The 25610-nt window shown below is 38.0% G+C and overlaps 1 pseudogene across 1 annotated transcript in view; it reads left to right on the forward strand.

Annotated features, from left to right (window-relative positions):
* Window positions 1-25610, forward strand: part of LOC309631297 (heat shock cognate 71 kDa protein pseudogene) — a 29298-nt pseudogene continuing 3688 nt past the window's right edge. Inside the window, exon 1 of the transcript in view lies at window positions 1-25610. This exon is cut by the window's right edge and continues 3688 nt beyond it. The product of the transcript in view is annotated as a heat shock cognate 71 kDa protein pseudogene (transcript).

Raw genomic sequence — 25610 nt, forward strand, 5'->3', positions numbered from 1 at the left:
ATATATATATATATTCATGAAGGCTATTCTATAGTTTTCTTTTCTTATACTCTAACTGGTTTTGATATCAGGGTAATACTGGCCTCATAAAACAAGAGTGTTCTTTTAACTTCTATTTCTTTGAAAAGTTTTGTAGAATTGTAATTTTTTCCTTAAATGTATGATAGAATTTATAAGTGAGAACATCTAGGCGTGGAGTCTTATTATTTAGAAACTTCTTAAGTACAAATTTAATTTCTTTAATAGATGTCAGACTAATCAGATTATCTGTTTCTTCTTCAGTGTGCTTTGGTAGTTTGTGTCTTGTAAGGGATTTGTTCATTTCTCTTAAGCTGTCAAATTTAAGGACTGATAGCCTGTTATTATCCTTTTAATATCTATAGGTTCTACAGTGATGCTCCTTACTCATTCCAGGTGTTGGTTATTTGTGTCTTCTCTCTTTTTTTCCTGATCAGCCTGGCTTGAGTTTTATCATTTTATTGATCTGTCAAAAAAACACCCAGTTTTTAATTTCATTCTATTGTTTTTATGCTTCTGATTAAACGTAATTTTCTCCCCTTTTTCCTTAGGCTTAATTTGCTCTTCTTTTCATAATTTCTTAAGGTAGAAACCTAGATAATAGATTTAAGACCTTCCCTCTTTCCTAATGTAAGCATTTCATGTCTAGATTTTTCTCTAAGCACTACTTAAGCAACATCCCACAACATTTGATGTGATGTTTTGATTTTTATTCAATTCAAAGTATTTTGTGACTTCCTTTGTGACTTCTTTGCCTCATGAATTGTTTAAAACAGTGTATTATCTAATTTCTAGATGTTAGGATATTTTGCAAATGTCTTTACTGATTTCTAGTTGACTTCTGTTATGGATAACATGTAATATGATTTAAATTCTTTTAAAACTGTTAATATTTGATTTATGTATCAGAATATGGTGAATGTTCCATGAGTACTTAAAACAAATGTGTACTCTGCTAATGTTATTGCTAAGCATTCTATAAATGTTAATTAGATGAAGTTAGGTGATAGTGTTTTTCAAATCTTCTGTATCTCTACAGTTTGTCTACTTTTCTATTGACTTTTGAGAGAGAAGCATTGAAGTCTCCAAAACTAATTGTGGATTTGTCTATTTCTCCTTTTAATTCTATCAGTTTTTGCTTCATGTAATTTGAGGTTTTGTCGTTAAATGCATACAAATTTAGGAATGCTATGTCTTATTATTTAATTGCACCCTTTATCATGATGTAATGTCCTTCTTTTTTTCCTGGTAGTATTCCTTGATCTGAAGTCTATTTTGTCTGATATTAATATAGTCACTCCAGCTTTCTTTTGATTAGTGTTGGCACAGCATATACTTTTGCATTCTTTTGCTTTTAATCTACATATCTCTTTATATTTAAATGTTTTCATCTAGACAGAATAAAGTTGGGTCTTGCTTTTTATCTACTATAAATTGAATGTGCCACCTCCCACCCTCTAATTCATATGTTGAAATCCTAACCCTCAATGTGAAGGTATTAGGAGGCAGGGCCTTAGGTGATTAGGTCATGAGGGCAGAGCCCTCATGAATAAGATTAGTGCCCTCATAAAAGAGACCCCAGAGAGCTCACTCACCCCTTCCGCCATGTGAGGACATAGTGAGAAGACAACTATCTAGGAACCAGGAAGCGAGCTCTCACCAGACACTAAATCTGCCAGTGCCTTATCTTGAACTCCCAGTCTCCAGAACAGTGAGAAATAAATTTCTGTTTTATATAAGCCACCTGGTCTATGGTATTTTGTTATAGCAGCCTGAACAGACTAAGACGTTATCCAATCTGACAGTCTCTGTCTTTTAATTGGTGTATTTAAGCCATTTTTTAAAAGACTAAATACTGATACAGTTTAATTAAAATCTACCATCTTGCTATTTGTTTTCCATTTGTTCCATCTGTTCTTTGTTTTTGTCTATTTTTCATGGCTTACTTTTGATGAATTTACACAATTCTATTTCATCTCCATGATTAGATTATATATACCTCTTTTAAAAAATGTAGTGGTTGCCCCTGGGCTTTCAATGTACATCACTAATTAATAACAGTATACTCCAAATATTATGCTGCCTTATTTAGAGTGCAATTCTTAAGACAGCATACTGCCAATGATGTAAATGATGTCATCCATGATACATTTATATATGCCATAAACCCTAATGCATAACTAATAGTTTTTCTTTAGATATTCAATTATTTTCTGGAGCAAATGCAAGTGAGGAAAAATGTTTTTTATATTTACCTGCACTTTAACTGCTCCTAGAATTCTTCATTTACACATATTTGTATAGATCCATGTTTCTGTCCAGTATCACATTCCTTTTGCCTAAAGACCTGTGGATTGGTTTTGTTTTTAAATTTCCTGTGGTGTAGGTCTGCTGATATTAAATTCTCTTATTTTCATTCATTCATTCATTCACTCATTCTTTAGTCTTAAAAATTCTATTTCATTTTTGGAAGGTATTTCTAGAATTTCTATTTGACTATTTCTTATAGCTTACATCTTTTTTGTTAAATTCCATATCTGTTCAGGCCTGTTGACTATGTTTTCTACTATAATAATAAGTTATTATTTATAAATGATAGTATTTAAAATTCCCTGTTTGATATTTCCAATGATTGGGTCATTTCTGAGTCTGGTTCTGTTACTTGCTTTGTCTCTTGACAGTGGGTTCTTTTTTCTTGCTTGTGTCTCATTTTTTTTTTTTTTTTTGAATGCCCGTTATTGTGTGTAGCATAAGTAGGAACTGAGTCACATAATATTTATGCCTGGGAATGGGTATGCCTCTTCTGTTAGACCAGTAGTGTGGGAGGTTGTATCACTTTATGCAGTCTCTGAGCTGGTTTGATTTTTGCTGCTGCTACTGTCCCCTTCAGAGTTATCTCGCATTAATCTTGGGAGTTGTGTAGCCAGAGGTTTTTCCTCAACGCTCTTGTCCCACCTTCAGCTCTCAGCCTTCCCTTTGTGCTTGTATCTCAATTTTCTTAGCTCTTTCTCAGGGACAGATATGTGTTGCTTGTTATTTGGTACTTTCTAACCTTATGACAACAGTGGTAGGGGGATTCTCTGTTGTCCTGCTCCAGCTTCATTCTTAAGCAGGGTTGTCTCTGGCCTTAGAATTGGAGGGTTGTCAATGATACTGCCCCTTACCATGTTTTCTTTTCTTATTTCATAAATAAACTTCTATTTTGGGGGCCTTAAAAAATAATTCCTCAGAATGATTCCCTGTTTTTCCAGACAACTGAGTCCTTTCACAGGTCTGATAGTTTTCTTATGATTTGAAAGGGAGCTCTATCTTTGTACTATTTGTGATATTTTCCCCCCGTACCCTAAGAATCCTATTTTCTAAGATCTCCTCATATCACAAGGCTTGTGGTCTATAAACCACATACCCCCCAGCCTCATGTACCTATAGGGAGTTGAAGGCTGGAGTCTAGAACAGGCCCACAGATTTTTTTTTTTTTGCTTACAGCCTTTTTTAATATATAAGGTTGGCCTATAACTGATTTTGTGCTACAGCAGCAGAGGTGAGTATTTGTAACAGAAGCCATATGGCCTACAAAGCCTAAATATTTGCTATCTGGTCCTTTATAGAAAGTTTGCCAACCCTGGTCTTGAAATTGTAGAGTATAGAAATTGCAGGAATTGTAGGCCCCAGGGTCTAGAAAGGTAGAGACGGGGTCTGAAGTGGCAATTAGGAGGTACCTAACCCAGAGGGCAACATGGAATAAGTCTGCTCCACGTTCTTCTTAGACTTATTTTTTTGAAATGAAACTTTTCCCACTCATTCACTCATTTGTTTTACGGCATGGTTCCCACCACCTCAGTTACAACTACCTGGGAGTTCATTCATATCGTTCTTAAAATGTGGTTTTGAATTTAATAGATCTAGTTATATACTTCATTCAAATATATGTAATAGTTTAAAATTCCTGCCAATACTTTCCTTGTATAGTTACTTTTTTAAAATTCAGAAGCCTGGGTATAATCTGATCAAAATTTCCAGTTTAGAAATAATGTCGCAAATTTTTCCCATGTTGGAAAGGAAGCAGGCAAGCAGAGTTCTCATTCATGCCTAAACCCCTCCTGCCAATTTATTTCAATTTGCTTTTCAGACAACTGGCAGGAATGTCTTGCCTATGAATTTTCTTTTAATGAATCAATGTCCAACAAAAACATCAACAGATTTAGGTTACAAATAATTACCTCCTTTAACAGGCAGACATTAACACTACTTTTAAAAAACTGGATTGGAAATATCTACTGTAATCCCATTTTTCTTTCATCACTTAAAAAGAATTCAGGGTTTTAGCCAAAGCAGGTTTTCAAGCGTAACTTATATTTACATTCCTCTTAGTTCTACCCTTTGCGCAATAGCGTGTAAAAATTGCTTCAAGTAACAGCTTCTCTGAGGTGAAAGCTTATTTATTTCTTGATAACTTACAGATATGTTGTATGCATATCTACATACACATGTGTAAATATATATGTATATGTCTATATTTTATATGCATATAAACTTTGTCTATCACTTTATAGTTTTAAAAATCATAACTTCATGCTTCAAATATAGACCAAACCAAAAAAAATCTAAGAATCATCTTGTAATTTATATTTAGTTTATATTTTATATATGAGTTTGTATTACCCTCCCCATACTCTAAAGTTTGGCTCTCCTGAATGTCTTCATTTTTCTGTAAGTATATCAACCCCCATCTCCCTTCTTTCACACACCCATCCAAGGGTGGAACAGTGGAGATAATAAGCATTTTAATTTTATCTCTATCTGTAGATTTTACATAGGAGTGTAATATTATATAATGCGCTCCCATAGAGCGGTCCTATACTCACTTCAACTCAGAAGAAGAAACTAAAATCAGTGTCAGGTTTCAAAAGCCAAAGATAGGAATTTAGAAGTCTGTTTGCAAAATCAAGAATAGCAACATTTAAGGCCAGAGTCAAAAGAAATATATGAGGAAAACACATAATCATGAAACCTTAGAACAAGAGTTAAAATAGTAATTTTTACAGTAATTTCAGAATAGGTTTGATGTTTACATTGTTTTATTACCATGTGATAGGCAGAAAATTCCCCTCCCCTCCAATTAGAACAAATTCCTGGAAACTGTGAATATGTTACCTTACATAGCAAAAGGGACTTCGTAGATGCAATTTAGTTAAGGAACTTGAGACGGCAAGATTTTCCTGGTTATCCTTGTGGGCCCAATCTAATCACAAGCTTCCTTAAAAAGAAGGAGGCATAAGAAGAGAGTCAGAGGGAGATGTGACTATAGAGGAATGGCCCAAACAATGCAACGTTGCTGGCTTTAAAGATGGAGGAAGGAGACCATCAGCTAAAGAATGCTGACAGCCTCTAAAACCTGGAAAAGGCAAGGAAACAAACTTCCCCTGCTGACACCTTGATATTAGCCCAAAGAGACACATGTCAGACTTTTAACTTGCAGAATTGCAAAAAAATAAATTTGTGTTGTTTAAGCTACTAAGTTTGTGGTGATTTGTTACTGTAATAGAAAAATCAATGCATTATAGTTATCACAACATTTATGTTCCACTGGTTTTGTTGTACATTAATAATTTTCTTAATGTTACTAGCTCCCTGTTCCTGTGTTGTCTATTTTGATTAAAATCTTAGCCTAAAGAACTGATTGAGAGTTTTTGTTTTGTTTTTTTTTTTTAGGAAGGGCCCTTTTGTGTGATTTTCTAGATCCTTCCATATATGAGAATAACTTTCAGTTACCCCTGTTCATAAACAGCAACTTGACAGTTCAAGTCACAATCTTTTATTTCTTTCACCCTCTAGATTGTTACTAATGATCTTTCCCCTCTCTCTTTCTCTCTGCTAGACTATCCTTTTTTGTTTGTTTGTTCATTTTTGGTAGGAAATCTTTGTTTCCTGTCTATAACTTTTCTAATTCTTTTGCCTTGAAGACAAAAATCTTTTTTAAGGAAAACTTTCTTCTTATTATTTATTGCTGTTTTCTCTATCTGCTCAGTTCTTTACTCCTTAGATTCCTATTTTGTATGTTACATCTCTCAGATCTGTTCTTTGGGTCTCTTATCTTTTCTCTCATTATTTTACTTCTTTTCCTAAATTTTGGGAGAATTCTTACACTTATTTTCTATAGTATTGGTTTAATTTTATCTAACCTAATGTGTCCTGCCTCCATTGTGCTTTCATTTAGCAATCTTTTTTCATTTACAATCTCCCAAGACTGAATCAGCAAAAAATAGAAAATATGAATAGATCAATTACCAGTACTGAAATTGAATAAGTAATTAAAAAACTCCCAACAAGCAAAAGTCCAGGACCAGATGGCTTCACAGGTGAATTGTACCAAAAATTTAGAGAAGAGTTAACACCTATCATAAAACTATTCTAAAAAAATTGCAGAGGAAGGAACACTTCCAAACTCATTCAGTGAGGCCACCATCACCCTGATACCAAAGCCAGACAAAGATGCCATAGAAAAAGAAAATTACGGGCATATATCACTGATGAACACACACACAAAACTCCTCAACAAAATACTAGCAAACTGACTCCAACAATACATTAAAAAAAAATCATACACCATGATCAAGTGGGATTTATCCCAGGCATGCAAGGATTTTTCAATAGCCACAAATCAATCAATGTGATACACCATATTAACAAACTGAAGAAGACCATATGATCATCCCAATAGATGCAGGAAAAGGTTTTCATAAAATTCAACATCCATTTATGATAAAAACTCTTCAGAAAGTGGGTATAGAGGGAACATACTTCAACATAATAAAGGCCATATATATGATCCCACAGCTAACATCATACTCAATAGTGAAAAGCTGAAAGCATTTCCTCCAAAATCAGGAACGAGACAAGGATGCCCACTCTCACCACTTTTATTCGACATAGTTTTGGAAGTCCTAGACATAGCAATCAGAGAAGAAAAAGAAATAAAGGGAATCCAAGTTGGAAAAGAAGTAAAACTGTCACTGTTTGCAGATGACGTATTACTACTATACACAGAAAATCCTAAAGACTACCAGAAAACTATTAGAGCTCATCAATGAATTTGGTAAAGTTGCAGGATACAAAATTAATATACAGAAATCTGTTGCATTTCTATACACAAACAATGAAATATCAGAAAGAGAAATTAAGGAAACAACCCCATTTACCACTGCATCAAAAAAGAATGAAACACTTAGGAATAAACCTACCTAAGGAGGCAAAAGACCTGTACTCCAAAAACTATAAGACGCTGATGAAAGAAATTGAAGATGACACAAACAGATGGAGAGATGTACCATGTTCTTGGATTGGAAGAATCAATTTTGTTAAAATGACTATACTACCCAAGGCAATCTACAGATTCAATGCAATCCCTATCAAATTACCAATGGCATTTTTCACAGAACTAGAACAAAAAATTTTTAAATTCGTATGGAAGCAATCTTTTTATTTCTTTTAAACTACATTTAGGCCTTTCAGATCTTAGATTAGTCTCATTTCACGTTTGCTTCCTCTAACTTTATAAACATAGTATCCTTTAAAGAACATGAGTTAGAGATTTTTCAAACTTCTGTATTCTTCATTCTCGTTTGCTCTGATTTCTCAGAGTAGATACCTACCGTCTCTTAAATTCATCGACGTTTCTCTGTTTTCTCACCCTAAATTCAAATCCTAACTCAGTTTCTCTCTAGATAAACAAGCTTGGGCAAGTTAGTAAGTCTCTCTAAGCTCAGAGTCCTCATTTATAAAATATTCCTAATAATGGCACATACTATAAAAAGTATGATTATGATCATTAAGAATATGATTATTTATTAAATTCAGTTATAATTAACTGATTTAATACCAGAAAGAGTTTAGCACAGTGTCATGCACATGGTAATTGCTTAATGAATGGTAGTTGTCATTACAGTCACTGTTCTCATCACCATCATAATCAACATCATTACAATTAGTACAGAGGAAGTTCCATTATTGTCTAGGCAGGAGCTGAGACTGGTTTTGTAAGAGTGCTTGGATTCCTACTCTAACCTGACAGGTCTAGATAAAAGAAGAAAAAGAAAATTCAGAATTGCTATAGTGATACTTTGCTATTTCAGAATCTCCCTTCTCTGGGACCAGTCTGGAAGGCACCTGAGACTGAGGCAGCAGCAGCAGAAAACTTTACTTTTGATTGAAGGTGTCTTTCTCTTCTTAGATATGGCAGCCAGAAATGTGCTGGAGTATTCTGCTCCAACCCTCATTTCTCCTGTATGTTAAACCTTGTCCACTTCCTCTTAATGCAAGGTGACCACGGCCAAATGCCAGCTCTCTGCCTGACTTGGTAGTCCACATCAAGTGTGTTTGTATGGGGGGTGGACGAGTGAGCATCACCAAGGCTTCCCCAGCTAATGCGGACACAGCCATATGGGGGTTTGCCTCCAGCCTTTGCCCCTATGAGTTAGGGATGACCGTGTGGCACTGGCGTGGGGTGGGGTAGGAGGATGTTGGAATCTCTTGTACTTACGTCATGACTTCATAGGTGGGAATTTACAAATTGTCCTTCCCTTTCTTAGCTACGTTATGTCTGTACTTACCTTGCAGAAATTGCTCAAAGTTTCTGGGCATGAATATCTCATTCTCCTAATTTCCACTTGATAAAGCTTTCCCCATCCTTATATTCTATTTTCCATTTCACTAGTCAACTGGGAGGGAGGGTGCTAGATATGGATGCTCATATTAATGTTACAGAAAATCAGCTATTACTCTTGAAATAAGTTTTCTTTGTCGAGCTCAGCTTATACTCAATAAAGGGTTTACTGTTTAAAAATCATAATAAGCCAAATTTTTTTCTAATGCTTGCTTTCACATTATGACAAAGCTGTAAATGTGAATCTTTTCCCATTTTTTTAAAGTTCTCAAATCTTATTTCTACTGCTTTAGAACCTATTTAAGGTCCAGAAGTTTCTAAAAATACTTTGCTCTATTAACCTAAAATGATCTAGCATTACTCTATTACAATAGCAATGAAAACTAAGCCAGGTTTTTATATCTATTGAATTTTCTGTATTTTCAGCTATAGCCCAATCCCCCTGTAAAGCTGTTCATCACATTCAATAGGTAGTTATATATAGTGGAAATGGAGTCTCTCGATGATATGAAGCAATCTAAAAGGCATAAAAAATACTTTCAAGGAGCTCTCTTTCCAATTGAGGTTAAACAGATGTTGAATATGTTTTCTGGTTTAAACACTGTCAGTACAGTGTGTTCAACTTTTTCCCATCTAGCTAAGAATGAAATTATCAGACTTTTAAATTTTCCCTTTTAAATCATTGGAGGTAATTGTTTTGTGATACGGAATTTTTATTTTAGATCATACATTGGTTTCCAAGATTTAATCAATTTTTTACATCTCTTAGTTCACTTTTTATGAATTTTCACTTAAACCGAAAGGATTGAAATGAGCTTTATTGCCAATTCCTTGTTAAAATCAATTATGTTTAGACTATCTAGAACAACACTATAAAACCATTTACAATTGCAAATACAAAGGCAATAAAAGCTTATGGAAGGGTTGGGGTGGGTCCTATTTGTGGCTCTAACAATAGTTGGGGGAAATCTCTAAGATTTACTTTAAAAAATTACAAAAACTTATTTTCTGAGTTCTCCTGGAAAGACAGCGTTTATGTGTGGTGGAAAGAGAGTAGGCATTCACCCAAGGATTAGGATTTAAGGCTTCCTGAGAGGAATTACCTCATTCGTACTGTAAAAACATCTCTTCTCCTGACCTGCAGAGGAATATCTAAATTCTAGCGTTAGTTATTTACTTATTTGACCTGTGGGCAGATCTTTCTGTCCCTCGCTCCCTCCCTTCCCATCTGTTCCCCTGTAGATAGATATAATCTGGAAGAGCAGATAGTGTTTAGCAAAGGCATTAGATATACTGAATAAACACCTATTGAATTGGATTATTTTGTTTTGTGTTCCTCTCTTAAAATACTCTTGGGAGAGGTGAGATGTTAAGTCTCTGTCACGGTGGTTACCAAAATTTACTGGGCATAAAAATCATCTTGGATGCCTGTTAAAATGCAGATATCCAGCCCTGCCCCTTTGAGATTTTCATGCAGGTAATCCTTGGTCCACATTGACTGAAACCTCTTTGCAACATCTTAGTATGAACTTGGTTTATTACTTTCCTCTGGGAAAAGTTGAGAGCTCCTGAATGGAACCAAGAAAGAACAGGGTAGGTGAGAATGTGAGTTTAACCATTGCCTTTTCCTCCCAGTCTCATTATTCAGAGACGTGGCTAAGAGAGTAAATTTTAGAGTAGATGTGAAAGTGTCTTTCTTTTACTTCTGTGATTAAGCACATGGTAACCAACCACATAGCTTAGTAAGGTGGCCTTCTTCACTCCTTATACTCACTCCTTATACCCAAATAGTCAGCAAGTTGTCTGGTTTCCCTTACTCAGTGATGCTATAGTCTTTTCCTTATCTCCATGCCACCACCACTGCTTTTGTTCCTAGTCTTGGCTCTGCTGCTAGACTATTGCAACGGAGTAGCCTGCTTGTGGTCTTGCCCTACTCTTCATCCCCAGTCCTCTCTGATGAATCAAACTGCTGATGAATCAGATTTCAAGAAAGCAGATCTGATTAACTCATTCTTCTGCTGTGAGTCCTTATAAAGATCTTCTCTAGTTTCAGGATAAAATTTAAACGTCTGAGCCATCTGTGAAGGAATACCTGACTACTGACCCACTTCTCCACTGACCTCCAGCCACCCTGAACCATGTCCACATCCCTGGACAAAACCCATTTCTCCACATCCACAGACCTTGGCTTTCTGCCCTGCTCTTTGCTTGGAGCACCAAACACTCACCAAAGAACACTGACTAATATCTACTCATTCTCTAGAATCATAATCTGGCCATGATGGGGATCAGAGCAGACCACCCCCAATATGCCACTTGGTGTACTGATTAGTTTAAATTAAAGTTACTTAAGAAACAGCCAATGCAAGAAGGATACTCTGACCCTCCTTTGCCCCCCTGAAAGAAGAAAATAAATCTCCCATGTGAAAGGTAACTTCCCTGTACCAGGAGGTACAGAGACATCCTTATCACCAGAGATGGGGAATTCAAATCTGAGAAGGCTGTATAAACAAACCTTGTTTCTTGCAAGCCCAAACTTATTTTTCTTGTCAATTCCTCACAAATTTATTGTTTCTTGGTAAAAAAGGTACCTGCTTTAGTCACTACTTTGAGTCATATACCTATAAGGCCTTTATACATATGAAATTAATTTTTTGTCCTGTTAATATGCCTTGTGTCAATTTAATTATTAGACTAGCCAAAAGAACCAAAAAGGATAGGGGGAAATTTTCCCTTCCCCAATAGCCTCTAGATTAATACATCAAGGAAATTTGTACGTGAATTAAAAACTATGAACTTAATTCTCAAACCTTCATGTGATTCTGTAATCAGAACAGCAAAGAAATATTGCTGCCTTTGGAAAACTTTTAGTGACTATACAAAATATTAACTCTAAGTCCTGGAATTACAAATTATTATTTCTCCTTTATGATATTCTATATGTTCTAAGTTTTATGGTCTAGACATTTACTAATTTTATGATAGAAAAAGTAATTCTTATAATTTTTTGATGAATGACTAACAGTACAAGGACCTGTCATTTCTATGTCATTTCTTTCATGGGGTTGCAAGTTCATCACACATATTCACTCATTTGTAATTTGACACGTTTCTCAGCTAGGTTGGGAACTGACTTATTCTCACTTCGTAGGCACAAAGAGTAACTTGATAATAATATATCAGGGAACCCATGGCAGAGTGGTCCTAGGAATGTTTGCCCATCACCCTCTCAGCAAACCACTGGCAAAGTTTCTAGAAACTCAATCAGTTATCAAGTTACTACCATTTATTAAGCAAGCCAAGTGGTACAGGTCTCTGGATCAGGATACCCAGGGGTAAAGAGGCCTTTTCAAACTGCAGACATAGTGCCTGCCCATCCACCCTTATCCTCCCACATCACTTAGCAGAGACACCACAGTTAAAACGACATAACCCATTTAAAGTGTTCTAGGCAGTCACAGTTCCTGATTACAAACAACAGAAACAATACTGGCTAAATTGAGCAGAAAAGGAACACATTGGAAAGGTCTTGCATAGCTCACAGAACTCATCAAAAGTATGAAGAACCAAACTCTGAAAAGAGAACACAGCAGATTCAGACTCCAGCCATGATCTGCTTGGGCCACCAACTGTAAATCCTATAATAGCTGCTTCACTGCCCTCTGCCTGCTCTCCATCACAGAGGGAGAACCAAACTCTCTCAGTGTCTGAGTGCCTTCAGGAGTCTAAATGCCCTGAAGTTGTGGACAGTGGGTGAGCTGAGTTCATATGCTCACCACCTCTATGAACAGGGAGCTGGGGATTCTCCTGAAACAGGAAATGAGTTCCAGCGCTAGGTAGAATTAAAAGACAACAATGCTTGCCACGCAAAGTACCATGCTGAACCAACAAATGCAGGCGCACACACTGACAAACTGTAGCCCAGAGCCCAGGGAAAATGATGGCTTGTGATAGGATCTTCCCTCTGGGGTTGATCATCTGCTTAGAGAAGAGATGGTGAAGATGCTTGTGAAACTGTCTCAAGGAAGAATAAGGAATAACAACAACAAAAAAAAAGTAGGAAGGAATGAAGGAAATTTGAATGCCAAGAAATACAGAGAGGGAGAAGTGACCAAGGATAGAATGTACAGAGACCTGAGATGTAGGAAGAAAGATGCTGGAGGAAGGCATGTGAGGGCAAATGACCAAACAGAACGAACCACACACACACACACACACACACACACACACACACACACACACACACACACACACGTTGTAGATCCTTGCTCTCTATAGAGGTAGTATTATTAGGTTAATTAATGAAGATTCTAAGATCAGAGAATTAGTACTCCTCAGGATGTATTAGGTAGGCACTCAGTAATGCTTGTTAATATGGGGCAAGCTCATTGAATGCGGCGGCAGCTTTCCAGATTGCTGTTTTCTCCTGCAGCAGACCTGCGCCTACGCTCCAGCAACCATGCCTAAGGGACCTGCAGTTGGCATTGATCTTGGCACCACCTATTCTTGTGTGGGTGTCTTCCAGCATGGTAAAGTGGAAATAATTGCCAATGATCAGGGGAACCGAACTACCCCAAGCTATGCCGCCTTTACTGATACCAAACGATTGACCGGTGACACTGCAAAGAACCAAGTTGCAATGAATCCCACCAACACGGTTTCTGATGCCAAACGCCTCACTGCGCAAAGACGTGACGATGCTGTTGTCCAGTCTGATATGAAGCACTGGCCCTTCATGGTGGTGAATGATGCAAGCAGGCCTAAGGTTCGAGTAGAATACAAGGGAGAGACAGAAAGTTTCTATCCAGAGGAGGTGTCATCCATGGTTTTGACAAAGATGAAGGAAATAGCAGAAGCCTACCCTGGGAAGACTGTTACCCATGCTGCTGTCACAGTACCCGCTTACTTTAATGATTCTCAGCGTCAGGCTGAGACCAAAGATGCTGGAACTATTGCTGGGCTCAATGTACTTCGAATCAACGAGCCAACTGCTGCTGCTGTTGCCTATGGCTTAGACGAAAAGGTCGGAGCAGAAAGAAATGTGCTGATCTTTGATTTAGGTGGTGGCACGTTTGATGTGTCAACTCTCACTATTGAGGATGGAATCTTTGAGGTCAAATCTACAGATACCCACTTAGGTGGAGAGGACTTTGACAACCGAATGGTCAACCATTTTATTGCAGAGTTCAAGCACAAGCACAAGAAGGACACCAGTGAGAACAAGAGGGCTGTCCGTCGCCTTCATACTGCTTGTGAGCGTGCTAGGTGCACTCTCTCTTCCAGCACCCAGGCCAGTACTGAGACTGATTCCCTCTATGAAGGAATCGACTTCTATACCTCAATTACCCGTGCCTGATTTGAAGAACTGAATGCTGACCTGTTCCGTGACACACTGGACCCTGTGGAGAAAACCCTTCGGGATGTCAAGCTAGACAAGTCTCAGATCCATGATATTGTCCTGGTGGGTGGTTCAACCCACATCCCCAAGATTCAGAAACTTCTACAGGACTTCTTCAATGGGAAGGAACTGAATAAGAGCATCAACCCTGACGAGGCTGTTGCTTATGGTGCAGCTGTCCAGGCAGCCATTCTATCTGGACACAAATCTGAAAATGTTCAAGACTTGCTGCTGTTGGATGTCATTCCTCTTTCCCTTGGAATTGAAACTGCAGGTGGAGTCATGACTGTCCTCATCAAGCGCACGACACCACCATTCCCACCAAGCAGACGCAGATGCAGACCTTCACAACCTACTCTGACAACCAGCTCGGTGTACTCATTCGGGTTTATGAAGGTGAGCGTGCCATGACCAAGGATAACAACTTGCTTGGTAAGTATGAACACACAGGCATACCTCCTGCCCCCCATGGTGTTCCTCAGATTGAAGTCACTTTTGATACTGATGCCAATGGCATCCTCAATGTCTCTGCTGTGGATCAGAGCACAGGAAAAGAGAACAAGATTACCATCACTAATGACAAGGGCCATTTGAGCAAGGAAGACATTGAACGCATGGTTCAGGAAGCAGAGAAGTACAAAACTGAAGATGAGAAGCAGCGGGATAAGGTGTCTTCAAAGAATTCTCTTGAATCCTATGCTTTCAACATGAAAGCTACTGTTGAGGATGAGAAACTTCAAGGCAAGATTAATGATGAGGACAAACAGAAGATTCTTGGTAAGTGTAATGCAATAATCAACTGGCTTGATAAGAACCAGACTGCAGAGAAGAAAGAACCTGAACATCAGCAGAAGGAGTTGGAAAAAGTCTGCAACCCCATCATTACCAAGCTGTATCAGAGTGCAGGAGGCACGCCAGGAGGAATTCCAGGAGGAATGCCTGGGGGCTTCCCTGGTGGTGGAGCTCCTCCGTCTGGTGGTGCCTCCTCTGGGCCCACCATTGAAGAGGTTGATTAAGCCAGCCTAGCATAGGTTTAGCATTGTTCCACAAAACACTGAAGGACCCAAATTTGTAGCAAATTCCATGGCAGTTTTAAAGTTGAGCTGCTATAGTAAACTGGGCATTCTTGATGCTTGAACATGGAATGTGTGCACGGGGAAAGGAAATAACATTGCACTTTGCAAGCACTGTACTATAAGTGGAAAATACAATGTCTTAAATAAAACTGTATTTAAAATTGGCACCATAAAAAAAGGGGGCAATTCATAAATATTAGTTATGTAAACATGCTACCCGTTAAATAATAACAAACTCTATTAGTTATTTGTTATTAAAGGAGCAGGATAACCTCCTTTACCTAAAGTCAAGTATTTAAAGATATGAATCATCTCTACAGAAATACCTTCAGGGAACAACTAGATGAGTGTCTGAATGAAAAACTAGCCAAGTGGACACATAAAACTCACCATCACCGACATGCGGTGAATAAAAAAATAAAAAAGCCTTAGCAGAGCTGGAATAACAAGTCAGCAAGGTTGAACACTAAGGCCTCTGCAGAGTGGCAAGGGTGACTCTAGGAACAGAGGAGTGTTTTCTAGATACACAATGTAATTTTAAGAAAGGCAGATCTACCTTGGGATTGGTTTTAAAAAGAGAGTTGCATTTGAGAATCTCATATACTATATCTCTGGTGAGGCATTAACAAGAACAACAGAAGCAGACACCACTGACTAGCTTCTCACTACGCTGTGCCCTGTGCTAAGCATAACCTCATTTAGTCTCACAAAACCCCTGTGGGTTAAGATCACTAGTGCTTCCTTTTACCATTGAGGAAACCAAAGCATACAGGGGCTAAGTCTTGTCTAGTAAACTAACATGTGTTGAATACCTGTGATGTGGTAGACACATTGCTGGGGCTTTGCATTACTCTGTGTTTAGTAACCAGAAAGGAATGGATTCAAATACAGGTTTTTCCACTCAAAGCCCATATTTGTTCCACCGCTTGGTAGAATATCAACAATCATTTTTCACTCAGAAGGCTCCTGACAGAAAAGAGGAAGAATTAATACAAAGTGATGATGGGAGGGCAAGGGTATTGCTTATTTGCAACTGGCTAGACAAGAGAGAGGGCAGGTCACTGTGTCAGCTTTCAGGTTACCAAAAATAAACAGAGAATTAAGGAGTGAGCAGTGTGGCTGGCCCCTGAGTAGGGATTTGTATAATGAGGGTAATGTGTGTCTGTGTGTGCGCCAGCATGCAGGTGTGCATATACACATGGTATCGCTTAAGTGAACAACAGGCATCCCCTCACACTACTGCTTTACTAGATAGAATTTAAGTACAGTACAGTATAGCGGTCCCACTTACCTGCAGCAGGGGATACGTTCCAAGACCCCCAGTGGATGCCTGAAAGAGCAGATAGCACCCAACCATATTTTACTGTGTATTTTCATATACATACCTATGATCAAGTTTATTTATAAATTAGGCACAGTAAGAGATTAATAACAATAACTAATAACAGAAAAAAATGTAACAATATACTGTAATAAAAGTTGTGTGAATGTGGTCTCTCTCTCAAGATATTTGAGTGTACAAATTTAAGGCCATTTCCATCTTAACTAAGTACTCATCACGCATCGTGGCTATAACTTTTGCATTTTGAGGTGTGACAGCAAAACTAGTATGAATTTCTCTTCCCTTCTTCACAATTTCATGGATAGAAGATTCTTTTTTTTAATTTTATTTATTTATTTTATTTATTTTTGGCTGTGTCAGGTCTTAGTTGCGGCACGTGGGACCTTTGTTGAGGCATGCGGGATCTTTCGTTGAGACGCACAGGCTTCTCTCTAGTTCTGGCGTGCGGGTTTTCTCTTCTCTAGTTGTGGCACGCAGGCTCCAGGGCACGTGGGCTCTGTAGTTCGCGGCACACGGTCTCTAGTTGAGGCACACGAGCTCAGTAGTTGTGGGATGTGGGCTTAGTTGCTCTGCGGCATGTGGGATCTTAGTTCCCTGACCAGGGATCGAATCTGCATCCCCTGCATAGTAAAGCAGATTCTTTACCACTGGACCACCAGGGAAGTCCCAAGAAAATTCATTCTTACAGTAGATCTTGGCAACCTCAGCAAACAATTTTTTTTTCTTTCCTTATTAAGGTTAGAACTTTCACCTTTTCACTTAGAGAAAGCACTTTACTATGGCTTCTCCTTGGCTTATTTGAATTGCCAGCATCACTACTCTTGAGGCCATTATTTTGTAAAATAATGATGACGTGAACACAAGTACTGGGATACCAAAAATAAGTGGAGAACTAAGGAGTATGCAGTGTATCCCGCTGAGGAGGAATCTGTGTGACAGTCCATCCGATAACCAAGACGGCTACTAAGTGACCAACAGGCAGGATATACTGGATAAAGAGGTGATTCTCGCCTGGGTGGGATGGATAAGGACAGTGTGAGATATCATCACACTACTAAGAACAGCACACAATTTAAAACTTATGAATCGTTTATTTCTAGTACTTTCCATTCACTATTTTCAGACCTTGGTTGACCAAACCTGGTAACTCAAACTGCAGAAAGAGAAACCACAAATAAGAGGGGACTACTATAGCTAATATATGACAGAGGAGTGATAATAACAATAATAATAGAGGAATAATTTCTTAACTGTAGTGTCAAAACACATAGGTTTTCCATAGTCTTTCATGGAATGTACCACATGTATTGTTACTATAATAAAGTGCTGAGACTTAATTGAATAATTTAGTTTTCTTCTTAAAGCAGAGCAGATACAAGGTTATACCTATAATATGGCTCTCTCTGGGTTTGGTCAGTCTGAGTTTGGTCAGAAAAACAGAGCCCCTGCAATTATTCTAGGAATAAAGGATTCAATATAGAAATTAAGGTTTATACAAATGTGGCAGGAACTGTACAGCTGTAGGCACTGGGACAAAGAAACAATCACTAGTGATTTCAAAGCCCTGGAATGGCTGGGAGAGTTGGGCTTGTGGTCAGTCTAAGAATATGTCATGTCTGGCCACCTGGCCTGCAAAGCGGGAGCTGGTGGGAAAGTCTCTGATGCTGCTTCATCTGGTGGCTTCCCAGGATAATGGTTTCCTCTTTCCTTTCTCCCTTTGCCTCCCAAACCTTCCACAAGTACCTTTCTTCAGCAAGCTAGCCTGAAACCAGACAGGAAAGGGGATCTGGGAAACAAGTCCCCAGTGTCGGAAGGGCGTGGTGGGGATGCTGAGTCAACACCCCACTGGGGTTACGATATCTACTTTCTTAAGAGGGAGAGAAAGTGTGAGGTTAAAGCTAAGACACCAAGAATTGCATACGAGGGGGTATCACCTGTATGAATGTGTCCTTACAATAAAGGAAAAAAAAAAAAAAAGAGTTTGAGACATCTGTGATGAGATGTGTGCCTGAGTGGCCTCTGATTACTGAAGGCTGCTGTAGAGACATTCGAAATATAGCTGGATCATCTCTTTCCATAGAGTGAGGTCACTTTTTTAGTTTTAGTTTTTTCATGCTGGACACCAGAGGGAGGAAAGGAAGGTGATCAAATCAATCTATACGTCTTCTGACAGCAGGCATCAACCTCAGGAGAAAAATAAGAATGAGCCATCATATCATCACCTGTAGAAGACTCTATCCCAAGAGCCTCACCTGCGTAAATTCCCCTTGTGACACTGATGCTGAACAGGCAAGGTTGCTTTTCCACCACTGCTCTGATGGGACACTGAAAACCTGGGCAATTTAGCTCACTTATAAAACTAGCACCATAAAGCAAATCATTTAAAAACAGCACTAAAAATTCAGGGTATAGTCCCTTGCACAGACGAAAACTTACGACCTTTTAAAATAAGGCAGTATTTACTTTTTAAGTGAGGCAGGATGTGCATTATTATTATTTAATATTTAATGAAGGCCACCAGCATGCTAGGTGTTATATACATCACTCTGCACAAAAAGTTGGGTGTGTATATATAGGAGCCTGGCATCCTATAATTAAAGTCATGCAGCATACAGGAGAATGGACCATACTCCAGAAAGGTCAGATGAACAACACTAATCATAACTGGTTTATATACTTCATTTCCACTAACTGAGGTTTCATCTTTCTTGATACCTTAACATTTATATTATACTTCACTGCTTATATGTGGGACTTATTGAAAATTCTGACTGCCTGGAAAAAAGTTAAGCTTTCTCTGTCCAGTTGTAAATTGCCCTTAAACCAAACTTTCTTTAATATGTGCAATAATCTCTCTCTATTTTATGAGTTGTTGACAAAGCACAATCTGTTTTAAAGAGGGACAGTAGCTGCATTAGACACAATATTTGTCAAGAAGGAGAGAAAATATTTTAAGTTGAAAAAAAATCTAAAAATAAAAGAAACTAATGAACCATGTGTCAAAAACTGTGCCAGACACTTTCTCAGATGATTTGCCTAACAAGGATAGTTTTTCCATCTTAGAAACACCATATTAAAGATTATGATCAGTTTTAAGTACTGAAAATCAGGATTGCAAACAGAAATAGTATTGGGAGACATGGGTTTTAAAATGATGCACAAATACACCAAAAAAGCTCTTTGTAAATGAAAAAGAGTTCCTTCAAACAGCCATTTCTGTGCCATTCCATGGGAAAATTTCTTTTGTAGGAGAAAATAGTAACAAAATCTCAGTTCATTTGTTCTGAGGCCTAGCTTCAACAAGTTCTTAGAAAATAAGCTAATCTTCAGTAAGGATGGTTGAATTTGTATAATTTAAGGTACAGATGAGAAAAACATTCTCAAACTCAGGTGCTTGTAAATTTTTTATAGTACAACAGTTCCCCGTGTACTAATTGATTCACAAGACATTTCTATTACTTCCACAGCTGGGGCTGGATATAATCAAGAAGAAATACTGTGTTACCCAGAAATAAACAAAAGGTAATGGAACTTTTGCTGAGCCACAAAGAGAGTATTTTCAGTGTTTGGCTATGAGTTCAATTTCACACTTGAGAACTTTCTAGTCTGTCCTCTTTTCCCCTGGTCAGTACCACTAACACTTCAAGGAGGGATGGAAAAAACTGAGCCAATCTGACAGGAGCAATGTCTCTCAGGAAAGAAATACAGCTGCCAAAGAAGGCAAATGAGGACTTTATACAAGCATAAAGCCAGCAGGGCATCTGGAGACATCACATTTCATTGCTCTTTTCTGTTTACTAGAAGATATAAAAACAATCATTTGCCACAGGGGAGATGTTTCATGAATTGAGTGTTATAATTCTATAATTGGATACTATGTTTTTAGGGGAATAAATAAACTTTTCAGGAAGATTTTTTTTTTTTCATACTCTGATCATAGAGCAGGTTCTAGTAATCCTTCAATAGGTAAATGTTTATTGTTTAAGTAGCTCCTATTGGTCCTTTCTGACCGGAACAAAGAACTTTACAGGTTATCTTCCCTCTGCCAGACAAATTCCATTTAAAAATTAAAGATAGCAAACTATTTTAAAAGTAACAATTCACTTGGTTTAGGTTTTCTTCTCTATCTCTCCCTCTCTCATTCTTGCTCACTCACTCTCTCTTTCTCTCTCTCTTGCAAAACAGGTATTTTTTTTCCCCTATCCTTTCATAACTTCTCCATATGAGTCCTTTATTTTGATTTGTCTTTCAATTGTCTGGAATACAAGACACAGACATTTTTAAGAAGCATGCTTGAGTTGCACATTTCATAAAATTTTGTATATCTAAGTATCATTTTATTGCTTTGACTCATGAACTTTATGTTCATGAATTTGTCTGGGTAGAGAAATTATTGAATCATACTTTCTTCTCCTTCCAAATAATGTACAAAATGCTCCATTTATACTAGCATCTAATATTCAAAGACGATTGTAACATTTTCCCCTTTACAGGTGACACATTTCTTTTTCTTACAGATGCTTATAAGCTCCTTTCTTCAGTAAAATATTTAACTAAAAATGGTTACCAGATTATATCTTAAACTGTTTCCTTTATAAAGAAAAATGGAACGGAAAACACTACGACTTTTAAGGCAGATAAAATGGACCTAATATTGATATGCAACACAAACTAAGCTAAATGGTTTTATTATCAGCTCATTCCAACTCATAGTTTGAATAGGCTGTGAGAGAAGACCTCAAACTGAATTAACAGTAATGGTGCACAGCTCTTGTTTTCTGAAGACAAGACGGTGATAGAAAACACTATACCTGTGGTGTCTGTCTCTACTGCCAAACAGGAATGACAGCCAGGACTGAAGTAGAAACAGCATCACCAGTGGCATTTTCATTGACTTGGCATCCTAACACTTAAGCACATGCTGAAAATAAAGCTTATAAGAGGCGAAGAAAAGAGATGAAACAATATCCTGCAGCCAACTTTGAATTACAGAAGATTACTATCATCTGAAAAAAAAAAATGTACTGACTTACCAAAGAAAACACCTGGGAGCTTAAAATTTTCACCTGGCTTCTTGCTAATCTGCCTTGCTGGAGCCAAATCATAAAATCAAGCCAAAAGAACACAGGGACAAAGTTCCCAGACTAAGAGTACTCATGGTCCCAGCTTTCACCCTACTCTCCTTGGGCATCCAAAATCCTACCAGAGAAGAAAGAAATTCAACATTCAAATTTTCAACTTCAGCTTTAAGGGAAAAACTTACAAAAGAGCAGATAAAGATGCAGCAGAGTCAAAGTTCCCACTCAGATTCTTTTGGCAGAAGTAGGAAACTCATGTAGGACTGAATATGTTAAAAATAACTAAGAGAAAAAAAATCAGTATGCTATCTATGAAAAAATTCTGCAACCACAAGGTAAAGAGAGAATATGGCATGCAGAAGACAGTCAAAACACACACTTGGAAAAAAAAGTTCTCCAAGGCATTGAAGAACATTTTAAATTTAATGCTTTAGAAAGTGCAAAGAGCAGACTCAACATTGCAAAAAACCAAACATGGAGGGAAAACATGACAAAAATAAGAGCAAGTAGTGAGAAGATGCCATTTATGAAGATAATACTACTCAACTCGGAAGTATAACTGGTGTGCCTGATGGAAGAAAACAGAAAAAGGAAAAATATTTAAAAAAATGTAATGAAACAAATTTTATGAAATTAAGGAAGGCGTGAATCTTTAGATATAAAAGGTATGGTTATGGACTGAATGTTTGTGTCCCCCCAGCATTTATGTTGCAATCCTCTGTTGGAATCTTAACCCCCAGTGCAATGGTGTTAGGAGGAGGTAATTAGGCTATGAGGGATTAGACCTTTTATAAAAGAGACCTTGGGGGCTCTCTAGCCCTCTTTCCAGCATGTGAAGAGACAGAGGACCTGCTTCCTATGAACCAGGAAATGAGCCTTCATTAGACACCGCATCTGCCAACTTTGATCGTGGACTTTCCAACCTCCAGAACTGTGAGAAATGTTTGTTGTTTAAGCCTCCCAGTCTATTGTATTGTTGTTATAGCAGCCTGAACTAGGACAAAGGGCAAACTCCATCCAAAGATAATTTATCGAATCCCCCATGCAGAGACCACAGGGAATATGTACTGAGCTCACAAAGCTGGGTCTATTAAATAGCTGAGCAAGGGCAGGTACCACCTCAACAAAGTCGCGGTAGCATATAATATGCAGAAGATTAGAGAAAGGTACTTATAATGTTCTGGGGCCAGGGTTAGTCATAAGATTATTTTAGGGTAGAAGATAGTAAGCATAGTCTGGGCAGGAAATGGTTAAAATTTGTGAACTAGGTAAGTTCACTAAACTTCTTTCACAGTGCTATCTTGTGTCAGAAAGTATTCTTTGGGGTCTGTGATTTGAAATTGGAGCTCTCCATCTGTTTCAATGGAAATTAAGTTTCATTCTTATTTTGTTAATTTGGTGCACTTCAGAAAGTAAAATTCTGCAGACCTTTTCCAAAGGTCTTGTTGACTACTTTAACTATAGGATCATATGCTTGACAGTCCTCTTATTCACCACCTAACACCAGGAAAACCTGCCTTAAATCATCAAATCTCAAAATTTCTTCCTCTCATTCCCTGTGCAGAGACATAGAAACAACCAGAGGGGAAAAGGACATCATGTCTTAGTGGGTATCACAGGAGTTATATAGCAGGGCTTTCAGTAGACCATGAAGCCCTTGAAAAATATGTGATCACATATGCACGCTCCACAATCTTAAGAAAATTTGTTACTTTTTATACCAAGAAGCAGCTGTAGATGTACTTCTTTTAGTTTATTATATATAATTATATATATGTGTGTATATGTTTGTATACAGACACTTATTGTTTTTAAAACATATATCTTCTGGGTCTGTGCCATATTTTTCCCTCTTAGGAGTCTAAGAAGTTCTTAAACAATGGTCTGAGTAGCAAAGTCCCCAGCAGAGCTCACTAGTAAGGTCCAGGTATAAGTCTTTGAGACTCTTTCAAATAGTAGGTTCTTTGTACTTTGTTCAGTACAAAGGGGTTTATTTCCTATTTCGGGATACTTTCCATAGCTACATGAAGATCTAATTAGCCTACTAATGTGACTGCACATTGCTGCCACATGGTGCTGCTGTTGGAGCTGATGCTTGCACAGCAAGGCGGACTCTCTTCATTCTGCATCAGTCTTCTTGCTAACTGACTCAAGTTCTTGCAAGGGTCATAATGGTGTGCTTGGGCTCCAAGGGTTATCAGCTGTCTGACGTGACATTCACATGCTTAGTACTTTTTTCCCCTGAATACCACACCATGCCAAAGTGGCTGTCTTGAAGGCTGTACTGTAATAAGTCCTCCTCATTAATCTCAAGATCATTTTGTTTCAGTGGCTGCGTTGCCTTTCCTGTCACTGGGCCTTTGTTGGGGCCACTTTATCTGGACAGGTACTCCTACAAGTTCCTTTCCCTCTAGAAACTATATGTGTAGGGTATTTATGGAAATTGATCTATCTTCTCTCAGCAAGATATAAATGTTGCATATGGGTCTCAGGAAGTAGCAATCTTGATAAAGCCATAAAACTTCCCACCAAATTCTCCCCTATATGTGTATAATCAAAGGACACTGCTCATATGATGCTTGGTTATTAGTACGTTCAGGAAAGAGCAAGGAGGTCAGTGTGGCTGGGCAGGAGTGATTGGCACTGGGTGAGCATGGAGTGGGCATCAACGATGACTCATAACGTCTCAGAGATTTAGGTGAAAGGCTTCTGCTGGCCCATATGGCAACTCTATGAGACTTAGAAAAAGGTACACATCAGTCAACGCCAGAACACATGGTTTGATGAGTGGATTTCAGCTTCTATTAGCTGCTTCAGTCTGGGGCACTCATATGCAGTGTAGAGCCTATCAACCACATGGAGCACCCCAGGACTTGAAAATCACTATAAGGACATTGGTTTTTACTCTGAGTTAGATGGGAAGCCACTGGAAGCTGTTGAGTAAATCAGAGGCATGACCTGACTTATTTTTTTCAAGAATCCTTTGGGCTGATTTGTGGAGAATAAGGGATAATGGCAGAAGCCAGAAAGCCAGTTAGCGAGCTAGTATACAATTTGGATGAAAAATGATGGTGACTTAGGTTAGGGTGTTAGCAGTGGAGGCGAAACTATATGTTTGAGTTCTGGCAACATTTTCATGGTAGGTCTTGTAGGGTTATGACAAAAAGAAAAGGGTCAATGATGGCTACAAGAATGTAGAGTAAAAAGCTTCCAGACTTTACAAAATCAGGCACTAAATAGGTAAACTTGAGAAAATAGTTTAATTCCATTATATTTTAGACTCTTTATTTGTTAGATGAGGAGAATAACATTTCCCTAATTACTACACTGGAAGAGTGTGAGATCACATGAAATATTGCATGTCAAAACACTTAGAGACGGTAAACTACAAGACAATATTCATTATTATTTGAAGGCTAACTACGAGGGATGTTTAAGGGCACCTTGAAGTGGCAATCTTGCCACACTCCCACACTGCCATCATCTTCCCTATTGTTTGTCAGAGGGGCCTATAAGTACACAATTACCGATTTATTTATTTGGGTCTTGATTTTTTTTTTTGAGCATTCAAGAGTCCTTGCTACACACAAATACTGCATTGGAGAACAACTCCTTGAGTGATTGTTAGCCAGCACCTCAGTGGGGATTAACTGATAACAGTATATGAATTTGGCATGGTGGGCACCAGGTTTCAGTGAAAGACACCAGCATGGGCTGATTGGAAAAGAGAAGACTCTCAAGTCTAAATTTCGCCTGCTTCACAATTTTTCCCATAAGCTACCATATTTCTATGTCCTATGTTCCACAGGCAGAATTTTTGAATTTTATTTATTTTTTTGTACACCAGGTTCTTATTAGTTATCTATTTTATACATATTAGTGTATACATGTCAATCCCAGTCTCCCAATTCATCCCACCACCACCCCACACACCCCCGGCCACATAGGCAGAATTTTTGATAGGAAGAAAGTTATAATTTTACATTTCATAGTTTTTGGACAAAGGTCACAAACAAAGAATGTCAATAATATCCAG

This window comes from Balaenoptera borealis, assembly GCF_965194805.1.
Source record: "Balaenoptera borealis genome assembly, chromosome: 6".
Classification (NCBI taxonomy): Eukaryota; Metazoa; Chordata; class Mammalia; order Artiodactyla; family Balaenopteridae; genus Balaenoptera; species Balaenoptera borealis.